General features: G+C 28.4%; 1 protein-coding gene and 1 long non-coding RNA gene across 3 annotated transcripts in view; one reads left to right on the plus strand and one right to left on the minus strand.

Annotated features, from left to right (window-relative positions):
• The window catches only part of LOC142328966 (uncharacterized), a 284,506-nt gene that overhangs the window by 41,918 nt on the left and 230,311 nt on the right, over positions 1 to 12,277 (minus strand). The gene's annotated exons all lie outside the window — the stretch shown is intronic.
• The window catches only part of LOC142328968 (uncharacterized), a 117,935-nt gene that overhangs the window by 12,260 nt on the left and 93,398 nt on the right, over positions 1 to 12,277 (plus strand). The window contains exon 2 of the long non-coding RNA XR_012757391.1: positions 10,691 to 10,747. This is a non-coding gene — a long non-coding RNA (uncharacterized LOC142328968). The remainder of the gene's footprint in view (positions 1 to 10,690; positions 10,748 to 12,277) is intronic.

Below are 12,277 nucleotides of genomic sequence, written 5' to 3' on the forward strand. Positions count from 1 at the left end.
ATGTATGTGTGTCGTACTGCATTTGACCTTATATTGTTTTAGGATTGATCGAATCAATTTTCTTCAAATTTGGCTCAAATATTTGTATGTATTGGGGTATGCATTGATCATATTAATTTTTTTTTTAATCAGTTAAGGGGTGGGATATATAGTGCAAAAAACCAATTTTGATTTTCTTCAGAGGTATTTTAAAGAAAACTTTATTAAGGAAATTTGTTACCTAACTTTTTTTTAAAAATCCAACCTCCACCTTTTAAAATCGAAATATATGGTTTTTGTTCTTTTTTTTGTCTCCCTTAAGTTTAAATATTTCTTTGGAAATTTATATTTCATATATAGAACTTTCTTTTTTTGTTTAGCCAACGGAACCTCTGTAAGATATTACTTTTGAGGATGAATGAGGATTATATGTATTGTGTATAAATGAAATGTAGACTTGTACAGACTCAGGTGGAGCATTTTTGAGATGTGTGGGTAATTGAAACCCAGTCACCAAATAACAACAGTATTCACGATCCAGTATTAAAATTCGTATAAAAGTAACTAACTGCCTTTATTAGGATTTGAACCTTAGAACTCTCGACTTCAAAATCAGCTGATTTGCGATGAGGAGTTCACTACTAGACCAACCCGGTGGATTTCATATATAGAGCTGTGAAAAAATATCTACAATCTGTTTTTACAATTTTATCCTTTTTAACTTTTATTATTAAAAAAAAAATTAGCAGGGAAAGTCATGTATTGCTTTGTTATTTCCTTACGTAATTAGATTTTTGTATGTTTGGTTTGTCTGAAAGTATTTTTTTTAATTTTTATGTCATTCCTGTTAGAATTTTTTTACGGTTTTACTTTCCATATTTTATTTTATAAACAACGGGTTTTATTATAAATTTTAGAATTAAATTTATTGTTAATTTTTTTAAATTTTTTGAGAAAGCTATTTTTGGTTGTATGGGTGCAAGTATAATTTTTTTATGTCGGTATAAAAAATGAAATATATTATTTTTTATTTCTAAATTGTGTACAATATTATTATTAAAACATTTTAAAATATAAGATTTATATTTTAGTAAAAATTCATTTATTTATTATATATTTCAGTGTCATCATCATATCATCTAATTAAAAATTTTATTTTGTAATTATTTAAAATACTGGTAATTATATCAACTTTCATGCACTGTAAGAATTCTTCTAGCATTGTAAGAGTTGTTCTTACGAGGTCTTCTTCTTATAATGAGTAATTGTCAGTAAAAGTAAATTAATTTTGACTTGTACAGTTTTAATAATTGTTTGGAAAATTGCTTTCTATTTTAGTATGGGTTTATTAGAATGTCGCTTTTGTTACTGAAAAAAGTCATTTAATATCTATTTTATTAAACTAGATTTTCCCTTGTGGAATTACTAGTTGGATTCAGATAAATAAATATACCATTCAAATATCGGGTAATTTAAAAAGGACTTCACAGTTCTAAAAGTATATAAAAATTTATTGAGATAATTTAAATAAAATTAAGATAACATTTAGATAACTAAGATTAAGATTCAGTTGAGGTGTTATTTCATGGTAAAATACATCAAGTTTTGACTCAGGTGTTCATTAGTACCGAATTTGGGCACCAGCGCTGTCACCAGTGTTGTTAAAAATTGATACATTTACTGGTGCGGAACGTGCTCGCTGTGTGTTTTGGTTTCACGATTTGCATTCGGGAACTTCAATTCAACGTAATTTTCGTATATTACGGTAGAAAGCTTCCTAGTAGGCATACTGTTTACTCTTGGCTCCAAACTTTCGTTGAGACAAGTTGTTCTTCCAGTAGGCAACCGTAAATGGTATCGTTTATCCGAGCGTGCTTAAAAATTTTCTAATTCCTCAGTTACACGATGATGACCAAGATGGACGCCATTATTATCAGCATGACGGGGGTACCACCTCATTACCTCCTAGAAGTCCGAGATTTTCTTTATACTCGATTTCCAGGTCGGTGGATTGGTAGTGAAGTTCCAATCGCGTTGCCATCTCGCTCCCCACATTTGACCCCGCTAGATTTTTTCTTGTGGGATTTCATTAAAGATCGGGTTTATCTACCACCTTTGCCTGCTGATCTTATTAACGCCGCAGCTGCAGAGGTAACGCCCGACTTGTTGGATACAGTCCAGAGTGAAGTCTAGACTTCTGGTGGAACGTACGTCGCATTACAAATATAAGCCATATCGAACCAAACTGGGTAGTGGGTGACAAACTTTTGTAATATTTTCTATGAATTGAGACCTCAACCGAATCTGTAAGTTATTTCAATAACGTTTTATATGCTTTTAAAGTTGTGAAGTCCTTTTTGAATCAACCGGTATAAATTACTACCTTAGTATTGGAGTAGACGTAAACATCTACAAAGTTTCTCATTTTCTGGTGTAAAAATTTTGGTAGTAAATTAAAAATTTTATTCATAATTCACGAGAAAGATTTCAAAATAAAATTAATTGCCGTTCAATATTAATAAATCCAACATTATGTATCGTAATCTAGTTTACGATTTGACGAGCCTTATAATAAAACATTTTTTACAATTACAAATGTGCTATATTTATTCCGGATAAGATATTAATTACCGGTATACATACACACATTCTTATAGGTATCGGTATAGCGTCGGCGTTATATGTGAATCATGCAATTGTATTATTTATTTGTTACTTGACCGATATGACTTCAGGTCACGCCTATGTGCCATCACATATGACATCCATTCTATTGTTTGACTTCAAACAAGAGGCATGCAAATTCCGAACTGAAACCGAGTTGAATATTGAATGAAACCGGGTCACTGGAAAAGACATTAAAAGAAATGTCATGCGATCTCCTTTTAATAATACAGTACTTAAATCCTACGTCCTTGAGAACAATTTATACTTATAAATCTTTCTTGGAATAATTATTAAAAAATTAGAAATTTTTTTTGAGTTTATATTTAAAACTGAAATATTTGTTTTTTTTTTACCTTTAATTTATCTGCATTTCTTGAAATACTAATAAAATATAGGTTACTGTACCGTAAATAACAAGTTTTTTTTAATGTTACCAAAATGATTATTTTTTTAAATCTGGGTACAGTAGTTAAGTATGTTGAACCATTAGTTTCTAACTATTCGAATTGTAATAGCTCAGTATGGAATTATTTTGTTAACTGTTATTAGAAAACTTGTCAGTAGAGTATATTAGTGTTAAAAAATGAATGTATGATCTGTTCGTGTTCATATTTTAATAATTTAGATTCCAAGAAATTCACGGCCATTCTTTTAATAGCTTGTGCGTGTGTGAAGATGTCAAAGTTTTAACAAATTACTATTATTGATTTTTCTCATAACTGTTAAATCCATTATGTTTAAAAAATCTGATGAGGATACCACACGACTTTCTTGTCCGCCTTATATATGCACATTTTTTTTTTTTAATGAAAAGTACATAAAATTTTATTTCATTAATAACTTTTGATATTTTTTCATATATATATATATATTTATTGTCATTATTGAATTATTATTTATTGTAAACATTTTTTTAATCAGAGGTTAATAATTATTAAAAAACAATATATTTAAATTTTAAAAAAAGTTAAAAAGGAGATGAAGTCGGATTCGAACCGACATATAATTTAAATTTTATTTGGCTATAACTCTGGAAACAATGAAAATAAGTACCACCTATGTTATATCGTTGAAAAGCTCTCAATGAGGGCTTATTATTGCAGTTAAGAAAAAGTCAAATATCCAAATTGTTTGGATTTTTTTTTGGACACTTTTGGTCCGGTCGATTGCAATCAAATGGGAAGGTGCACAACTAGATATTACAACAGTCCTAAATCCAAAATTTCAACATCCTACGGCTAATCGTTTTTGAGTTATGCGAGATACGTACGTACAGACGTCACGCCGAAACTAGTGAAAATGGATAATTCTGTTGAAATCTGAACACTGAAATTTTTTTCGATCATAATATTTCCTTTACTTCGTACAAGGAAGTAAAAAGCTAAGATATGTTTTTTTTTTAATTTTCCCATAATTTTATAACGTTTAAAATTGATTACTGAAGTTGAATATTATTTTTGTCGTTGTATCTTACAATCTTCTTTTCAAAATCTGTGTTCTTGCTTAATTTGAAAAACCTAATAAAAGTTTGCACAGATTTAATTCGTTTATTTTATCATAAGGAATCATAATTAGTAGCTGTTTCATAACATCTTAAATTACAACATTCTGGATTACACGAAAAAATGCTCACTTATAAATTAAAGCTTTACCGTTTGTCCCAGCAATATACTTTTAAAATGTTTTGTAACGTATTCCCGCACTGATACCGCCTTATATAAAAGTGAAAAATATTTTTTTGAAATGTAACGGTAGAATAAAACAGTAAAAAAATTTTTTTAACTGATAGAATTTCTATTTTTGATAAATTTGTTTTTGTAAACCTGGTCTCTTTAGGGGTGGTGATGAAAAATTTTCTTATAACGCATAATTTAGACAAGAATATAAAAAAAAAAAAAAAAAAAAAAAACATTGTAAGACCACAAAATTAAAAAATCAAAAGTATATAAAAACGGTGCTGGTGGGATGTTTTGTGTGTGTGTGCACGCGCATGGAAGTTGTTTCTTTGCCCTTCTAATTTTAGCGCCAAGTTATCCGATATAAAAAATTATCCCATTTAAAGGCAAATAACCGTATTTAATTTCATAATTATATTTTAAATCGTTCTTAATATATAAAAGAAAATAAAAAAAACACGTATGCAGAATTTTGCAACAAAGATTTTAATAGCTTTGAATTTATGAAATCTCAGTAACGAAGATAAATACAAAATTTGAGGGTAGTTATTAATTTTTAAAGTAGTATTTTTTCACTCCATCGTCCCTGCCGGGAAAGTAAAACGGTTAAATGTAAAAGTAATTATTATTATTAAACCGCATCGCTGTGGAAGTAGGTAGCTTGTGAATTGTTTTACTTAGAACAGAGATTTAATTGATCGTTCCTTTATACCGTTGGGATATATTTCTTTTAGTTTGTTTTTATGTTTTACATTCATTTTATCAGGGTTTTAGCTCCTATAGGAGAGATTTCGTGAGATCTTTTATTGTCAGATGTTCCTTTCTGATGGTAATTAATTAGAGTATTTCAACAGCTCTCAATTTAAATGTAGAATTTTATTAGTTATAAACATTTCTGTTTATAATTAATTACTTTTTTTATTTTGTATTTAATTTCATAATCGTTTATATTTAATTGTAGTTATTAATGGCATATATATATGTATATATATATAATAACATATTGCGAGTGATTCATAATGGCCAGCGAATGCTACTGAAGATAAATTGATGAAAATTTGTTTACAGTTTCTTTTTACGGTGTAAGTGAACATTAAGGATTCTTTTTTTTAAAATTCCGAGCGTAAACGGTTAAAATGAGGTAACAATGAAATTTATATATTTTTTTTAATTTCTCAATAAAAAATGAAGATACCTAATTGATTTTTAATGTGTGTTGTCTTCAAGGGAATATCTAAAAACCAATTTCGTGATTTTCTGAAATTTGACCTTGAAAGGCGAGAAGAATGGTAAAAACAATTTTGATCAATGATTGCAAATTTTCTCCATTTTCGACTACATTAAACGAGATATTCAATAGATTTGGGCTTACAAATACTTTCAGATAAATATCTAAAAACCTTTTTTGGATTTTTTAATTTCGATTTTTTAAGAGGTGCAACGTTGTACAGCACGGCGGCTTATCCAACAGAACTACTGTTACTGTCACTGTATATGCGACGCGACTGGCTGCACCTGTCTTACTTGATTAAAAAACATACAGTAAAAAAAATGACCGCAACGGGATACGCAAGTAACCATACAGAGCGGGCGTAGCTGCTACGGGGATGCTAGTGTGTGTGTGTGTATATATATATATATATATATATATACATTAACGAAAATGATTAAATTTAAAATTAATGGAACAGTTAGTCAAAACATTCTTTAGCCACTGTCGTGATCATTTTTTTAATTTTAACTACCATGAGTATTTTGACGTAACTGAAATTCGCGCGACAAGTTTCAATTTGATTTAATTTTTCATTAAAGATCTATTAAGTATAATTATTATCTATCTAATCGTGAGTTCTATTTCTGCCTCACTTTGTTCTTGATCAAAGTGAGCAGCATCAAAATAGATACAGTTATTCTGATTATTAGATATTTGTTCTAATTTTGAATACGGTTTTAACAATATTTTGTTACGAATTACCAACTAATTATTTCGATATAAACGATGTTTGTATATTTACGTAACGCATTATTACAAACGTATATCATCAACGTCAAAGAAACACCAGACTGTGTTTTTGTTTTTACTTCCTTGTACGAAGTATAGGAAGTATTTTAATCGCGAAAAATTACGGTTTTCAGATTTCAACGGAAATATCCATTTTGACCATCCCTGAATCCATTTTGACTAGTTTCGGCGTGACATCAGTACGTATTTTAATTCGTATCTTGCATATCTCAAAAACCATTAGCTGTAGGTTGTTGAAATTTTGGATTTAGGACTGTTGTAACATCTAGTTGTGCACCTCCCCTTTTGATTACAATCAACTGAACCAAAAGTGTCCAAAAAGCCCAAAATTCAAACAAATTTGGATTTTAGACTTTTTCTTAACTGCAGTAATAAGCCTTCATTGAGAGCTTTTCAACGATATAACGTAGGTGGTACTTATTTTCATTGGTTCCAGAGTTATAGCTAAATGGAATTTTAATAAATGAAATATTTGGATCTTATAAGGGGACGGCACATCGGTTCGAATCAGACTACATCTCTAATTTTTTTAAAATTTAAATCTAGATTTATTAATAATTGTTAACGTCGGATTGTAAATAAAATTACGATAAATAATAATTCAATAATAATAAAAAAAGAAGAAAAATATCAGAAATTATTAATGAAATAAAATTTTATGTACTTTTCATTTTAAAAAATTGTGTATATGTAATATAAATAGGCGTACAAGGAACTCATGTGGTGTGCACATCAGATTTATTTTATAATTTTTATTAAAAAAATTTAGATGAGATGAAAACGTAATTGGTTTTTATTTAAAAAAAAATCGTTTATGTAATTAAAATTTTTGGACTATAAAGATAAATTTGCTGATAAATGGAATTGTGATGTATCATAAAATAACCGAATTCGTTTTGCTTTAAAAAAAACCGTATTTTATAATCATAAAATATTTTAAATATATTTATTATTGCATCATTCATAGATTAACGTCAATATTTGTCTATTGCTGTAAATTATTTTATTACTCAAAATACGAAATTAAAAGCTAATAAAATGAACTGATCGATTAACTACATAGAATTCCTTTTAAAGAAAACGTTTTATGAGGATCGTATAATGGTCCTTTTTTTTTATTAAAAAGTTCCTGAATGTGCTGTCTATAAATATTTTATATTTCCTGTTTTAAATTTTAAGTATGCTCGTAGAATATTAAATAATATAGAAAAATAAATTTTAAAAAATTCGGTTTTCAACTATTTTAAAGAATTACATTTTTTAATTTATCGATAAAAAAATTTGATTTCTGATTTTTTTCAAGTATTGCTATATATATATATATATATTTTATACTATACCTATTGATAGGTATATTTACCTTTATAAGAATCAATTTTTTTTTAATAATTTTACTTTCAAAGCAGATGGTTCTGTTTATAAAATTACTCATTCGTTCCACTTTTTGCGAATCAATGTAACAATTTTTTTTCTAATAATAACGCTTCCGCATTTCATCACGCTGTAAGCTTACATTTTGTTTTATATATATATATATATATATATATATATATATATATATATATAGTTAATATATATATTGTTAAATAATTTAAATATTAGCATGTAACCAGTTTTCAACAGTTTATTTCTAAAAAAAAATAATATATATATATATAGCCAACATACTGAATTATATTCTTTCTTCTTTCTTTTTTAAAAATATTTTTAGTTACGGATAAGTTATGTTCAGATATTTACGTCTTTCGTAGTTTGCATTATTATTTTTTTCTTTTTAATGTTAGTTTTATTTCTATTTTGTTTTGGAATGTGTTATAATTTTTCAGTTTCCACTTCGCATACTAATGCTGCTTATCATTTAGAATTTCTACATTAAATTCGATTAAACGTAGATGTTAATATCTTTCATCCGGAAGGCTATGCTTTCGAATCCTGGTGGCATTTTTCATACGCAGAAAAATTCATATATCATGAAGTTACAATAATAGTAGGTTAGAATGTTATTATATGTTAGAGTAATATTAATGGCATGAAAACGCCTGTTAAGTTATAATCGTCCTTCAGTGGTGTTCCATTGAAACAGTTATTTTTTGTTCATATGGATACTCCACAAGAAAAAAAAGTGATTTTTGTGGTTTCTTATATTTTAGATTATCGACCTAAAAACCATTGATTAGTATTTTGCTGCTCCCGTCTAAGTTAAAAAACTCAAGTCTCATAAGTAAATTGTTCAACTCCTAAGAATTGAGCGGGACATAGGCTAAAGAATAAACAGATTAAATTTAAGAAGGAATAAATAGTACAGAGTAAATTAAAAAAATTTTTTTTCTTAATCTGTACGTTTCAATCTGCTTAACTAATGAACAATAAGCAACCCCGCTCCTCAATGCGCAAATGAGATGAGAATGATATGTATGAAATGTAAATGAAGTGTAATTTTGTACAGACTCGGGTGACTCCTGAGAGGTGTGGTTATTGAACCCTAACCATCAAAATACCATTATTTAAATAACCCTAACTATCTGGAGGTTCCGGGCTCGCATCCCGGTCAGACATGGCATTTTCACACGCTACAAAATTGTCATTTATCTTATCCACTGAAGTAATATCTAACAGTGGTCCCGGAGATAAAAAAAAACCACCAAAACAGCTCATCGTAGTGGTCTCGTGGTTAATTCGACATTGCAAATCAGCTAAGGTTCAAATCCTAGTAAAGGCAGTTACTTTTATACGGATTTGAGTACTAGATCGTGGATATCGATGTTCTCTGGTGGCTGGGTTTCAATTAACCACACTTCTCAGGAGTGGTCGACCTGAGACATTACAAGAGTATACTTCATTCACATTCATACATATCATTCTCATTCATCCTCTGAAGTAATACCTTATGGTGGTGACGGAGGCTAAACAGAAAAAAAGAGAAGAGAACCACCAAAATACACCGGTTTCCATTGTCTTGCATATAAATCCGTATAAAAGCAACTAGCTTTTTTACTAGCTTTTAACATATAAGACTCGAACCTCAAAACCGTCGACTTCGAAAATCAGCTGTTAAACATTTGATTTGTGACGACGAGTTAACTATTAGACCAGACCGGTGAGCTTCGATCATTTAAAATATTATTCTTTAGTTGAACAACTTAAAAATGTATTTATTTTTCTATTAAATTCTAATAATTCTTCGTGCTGAAGAATCTTCTCATAAAAATATTCGAGAAATTTATCAGAATTTACAATTTAGTGGATTAAAAATAAAAAGTTTTAATTTAAATGCTAGTGATCTTTTCATGTTGAAAAGTAAACAATACAGAATTAATAATTTTGACAAAGTTATCGGAACAATTCGTGGGACAAATATCTTCAAAAATTTGTCCCACGATGTCCTACTCCCGTGGGATTGTCCGATCAACACTACCTGAAATAAGGTTTAAACTTTCTCCGGGTAGAGGTTTTGTGGTTCTTGTGATAATCACATAATCCTTTTTCATCATCCACCTCATTTCTTGTTCGTTCATCTCCATCTCCATTTTTTTGATTCTTTAAATAAAGGTTGAACCCTTATAGCTTTATTCTGACGTTCCCAGGATATCAGAACTAGTAATACCATCTTGTATAATCTAACGGGTGGGAGATCTGTTGAGTCTGTTCCTTTTCTGTTACCTCCACAATAAACCTAATGTTTGGATTGTCTTTAAAAGTTAATTTATCAGATTTCTCTCCTAAAAAACCTAGCAAAAGGTTTTCTAAGTCTCTTTTTAAATTCTTAAGGCAACGTTTAAAGAATACAATTAATTCTAACTGGATATTGTATCATCTAAAAACCATAGTTGTTTTTCATCAAAGATTTATTCCAGTGTGACTGTTGATATTTTACTTAGATATGAGTACTTCACCTCCTAAAGAACGCAATTTTTTGAGTGTTCTACATAAAAATTCTAATTTATTTGGTCAAATTGTGCGTTTTTATAAGTAATAAAACCGGTTTAAAAGATTGAAGAAGATTTTAGAAGTGTATACATTTTTTTAAGCAAATTTGGTGAGGGTTAGAACCGGTGCTCCCTCCTTATTTGCTTTAAACCATCATACGAGTAAGATAAATTACTCTAAGTTCTACATCTGTTTTTTCCTTATCTTGTCGTGTGTTAAAGATCCGGGTTAGTGAGGGTGATTGTCTTTAAAAATTTTAGAAATTCATAGTGTAATGAATATACGAAATTAAATCGGTGTTTATTATTACGTAAATATATCGTTATATAATTTTTAATAAATTAAAAATTGTAACTTAATTTTACGTTTTTAATTCTCGGATTAAAATAATTTTAATTTTTTTAATGTTTTGTTTTAGGTCTGAGAAGATTCTATAAAATTAGCTGTAAAAAATTGTGAAAATTTTTAAAGTGAGGTAATTAAATTAAATATCCAGTTATATTATACTTAAAACAACTGTTGAAATGTATAATTTTTAATTTATTCTATCATTACACTTAGTTATTTTTTTTATCTGGTTATTAAAATTTATAATTTATATACTATTAATTATTATGTACGTATTTAACCAGAGCGACAGAATTCCTTTTGTACATTTACCATCTGTTTATTATAATTATTATTAGAATTATTTAGTTATTAACGGTAATTTAACCTATTTATTAAAAAAAAAAAAAAAATGTCAGCAGAAGTATGTTAATTAATTACATTTATTATAAAAGCAATTTTAATACAATTTATCATTATTCAACGGTTAGTTTACCAATATAGAACTACGTTAAAAAAATCAAATTAATTACTGGGAGCCTAAATTATATATTAAATTAATAAAAAAACTTCCTTTCGGCACGCTGGAAGGTGGAGGTAAATTTCACCGATGCTAAGTAGGGGATAAAAACGTTTTTCACCTTAAAGTTAAGGAAAACTTCAAATTTACTCAATACGACAATGGTTGCATGTGAAAAAAAAAGTTTCACATGTTTAGCATACGACAAGTCCCATCTTCTTACAATTCCAGCAAAATTTTGATCGTCATCCCTTGCCATAAGGGTTGGTCATATCGAAAATTGTTTCAGACAAAAGTTTTAGGTAATGCTTAGAGGACTAACGGCCACTTAACGATCGAAACCTATTCGATCGATACTGTGCCTATTAAGGGGGTATGATTTTTTTTCTTTGAAACCCCATTTTTTCCTTCCCGTGGGCCAATAAAAACATTTGTGATATACTTGGTGATATAAAAACATTTTACTTGGATAAGTTTTAGGCCCTTATCTAAAAAATAGTGAGAACTTTAAACGAATTCGATATTTTACTTAAAGAGCGTTATTTTACTTAAAGAAAGTTATATCGAAAAACTTGTTTTTTTCCGAAAAAGTTTTTTTCACTTCCATATAAAGCTACGCTCCAAACATATACTTTCAAAAATGTTTTCCTGTGTTTAAATTAATTTTTGATATAAGCAAATTATATTTCTAAATGAAAGTTTGTTTTGCCTGTGCTATTCGGCATTTTATATTGCTTCTGCTTCGTCCATCTTTAGTAATTCTACTTCCCAAATAACAAAATTCTTATGAAAACTTAACCAAAAGTGCATCTTAAATACAACTTTCTACCTCAACTCGATTTTACCCTGTGTGAAAAACACAAAAAAGATAAACGTGATTTGTATTTAAAAAAACTAAAATGTAATTAGTCTTTTTTTTTTTTTTACCTATTACTAATATTTTTTTATGGTCCTCCAATTTTTCCGTTTTTGGGCCAGCTTTTTTTTAATTATGGTAAATTTTTTATGTAATTAATTATCTCAATCAGAAATAGTTTTTTTTTATAAATTAAAAAAAAGAAGAAGATAATTAAACACAATTATATCATTGCGTATGAAATGATATCACTATAGTAAAACAAATGATAAAATGCTTTTTGAGCCATTGCGATCGATGTA

This window comes from Lycorma delicatula, chromosome 8, assembly GCF_047948215.1.
Source record: "Lycorma delicatula isolate Av1 chromosome 8, ASM4794821v1, whole genome shotgun sequence".
Classification (NCBI taxonomy): Eukaryota; Metazoa; Arthropoda; class Insecta; order Hemiptera; family Fulgoridae; genus Lycorma; species Lycorma delicatula.